This window comes from Anoplophora glabripennis, unplaced genomic scaffold, assembly GCF_000390285.2.
Source record: "Anoplophora glabripennis isolate ALB-LARVAE unplaced genomic scaffold, Agla_2.0 scaffold68, whole genome shotgun sequence".
NCBI classification, from domain to species: domain Eukaryota; kingdom Metazoa; phylum Arthropoda; class Insecta; order Coleoptera; family Cerambycidae; genus Anoplophora; species Anoplophora glabripennis.
Window position 1 is genome coordinate 1,507,390 of NW_019416739.1, and position 2,580 is coordinate 1,509,969.

Below are 2,580 nucleotides of genomic sequence, written 5' to 3' on the forward strand. Positions count from 1 at the left end.
TCATACATACTGTGGCCACAGCTTAATACAGCTGGAAGAGTCCGTGTCGGCGCCTTTGATGTGGCGGTCGAGAACCAAGCGAGACGGAATCGTGCTAACTCTCAGATTAAGCGGAATTGTCGGGGCTGGATTAAAATAATTTTTATTATTGAAATAAAATATTTAGTTTCTACCTGACAGTACCGTAGTAGGTAATTTTAATAACATGAAATTTAAATTAGAATATTACGTGGTATGACATTAAAAGTAGAAAATAGGTATTTTAGATAGGTAATAGGTTTTGTACTTGGAGTTAATACGAATTATTAAAAGAACATTTGAAGAGTAATTAAAATTCCTTGTTGTAAGTTCCTGTTTACTGACGTAATCCTTAGAGAAGAAAATGTTAAAATCGCGTTTTTTTCGAACAAAAAATGAAATCGTTAATATCTCGAAAGTGGTAGATTTTAGAGAAAAGTTGCATATGAACATTTTTGTTCAGGATACCCCAAAAAGCCTATAAAAATGTATTTCGAGCGAAAAAATCGAAAATTACGAATTTGTTTAAAAAAAGTTGTTTAAACAATTTTTGACCATTTCGCAACGTCTGGCAACATGCGAATATGATTCAAGGGTAATTTTTTTAGTAAGATTATGAAAAAAAATTCGAATGAGAATCATGTTCCTAGCGGGAGCAACGATACAGCCTGGACTAATACTTATACATATATAAAACATACTTAAAATATAATCTTGAATTATCTTTTCAGTGTTACAAATGAGCTCAACAAAGTTATCGTTTGGCGTTTGCAATTGTCCAAATAAGGTATCTTTATTTTCATTATTATATAAAATAAAAATAAATCAACGAAATTATACCCACGCCTATGATTGCAATTTATATTACCCGTTGTCGTTACTCGCCTGAACGAACGCCAAAGCCGTCTTTTCCGCTGGAAGGCGGGGCATAAACTCTGCGCGGCGGAATCGACGCTAACCGTTCCCGCCAAGACAGTTGGGGAGCTGTATAAGCTGTGGTAAGGCTTTCTTCGCGAGCCGCGCAGCCGTCCTTCCTTTATCCGTTTGGCATATTTTGAAGGCGATTTCTTAACGTCTTCCGAGTGAAATTTCACTTTTTCGTGGCCTCCGCGGACGAAAACGCAAATTTTCGCTGTGGGAAAGAGACAGAACTCGACGGGAACGCCCACCCCACCGACGGACAATTCGAGGGTCGGTTTGTGACATCTCCCTTGAGACTGACATTAAAAACGCCCTGACTCAGACTACGACGGAGACTATTGTCCCCCGACTGACAAACCCCCGGGGCACCCTCCCCGATGACATAAAAAACTTAATACGTGACAGACGACGTGCGAAACGGCTTGCCACCCGNATGAGCCCTACGTCCATTAAAATTTTCCTGCGCGTATACGCATACCATATCTCTCATTTCAATATTAGAGAAAAAGTTATGTCTGGGCATTTTTCCCTTAAAAATTAAAAAAAAAATAGAAAACTTTCAGAATGTTGCACACAACGCGATGCAATGTTTGACAGAAGCTAAATTTAAAAGCGTTATTCATTACTTTAATTTTAATCATAGCCTACTTTCAAAAAAATTTATATATTTCCATTAGAACCTGCACATGCTTAAGTACTTGCATTGGCAAATTCAAATGCGATTATCTCGGTAACGGATACCTCTAGCGATATCAAAGTAGTATAACTTTTTTGTGTACAAAATTTAGGAGAATCGATTTCCGTAATAGTCAAATTGATATACCGAGCGAAAAAAAAGTTCTACTATTTTAAATGTGCTCAATATGCTGTAGATGGCGCCCTCTATCAGTGGGATCAAAATTAGTGAAATATTTAGATTTCTCGTATTAAAAAACCTTCCGATACCAATTTTTGTGACGTGTCGTTTTGTTTAGGAGCAGTTGGGAAAAGTCGATAATAAAATTTCAACTTTGACACCCTGTATCTTTCTTAATACCAACTTTCGGAATAGGACAATTTGGTTAGATCGTAATATTTTGATGTCAAGAATTCGTCCTGTATATTCCTTGAATATTTGTGAATATCTACAGAATATTTCAAAATGTATATTCTAAGTTTATCTGAGATATTCTGTTAATATTCTCAAAAGTATAAATATATTTAAAACATATTCTAGGAATAATCAAATGTTCTAAATCGAATATACTTGGATTATTTTGGGAATATATCTATCTGTCTGGGTTGTTTGTAAAAATTGCAAATTTGTTTTGTATGTGTCGACACTTACATAACAATTATCTTCTTCGGCTTGTAGTAACTCCGCTACATTTCATAGAAGGTTGTCGCGATGTCCCTCGTTGAATTATGTCTCGTCGCGGGAACTGCCGAAGTCTCCCTCGTACCGACACAGAAACTTTTCCCAGTGGAAACACACTGCACTTATTTTTCAATTTCACTTGTCGCACAATTTTGATTAAAAGTTTTCCAAATATATATCCAAGATCAATTTGTTGTGGTTGTTTCGGTTATTTGTTGTGACTGCTTTAAATAATTTCGGACAATTGTAGTTTCGATAAATGTACCATTCGTTTTTTTGACAGT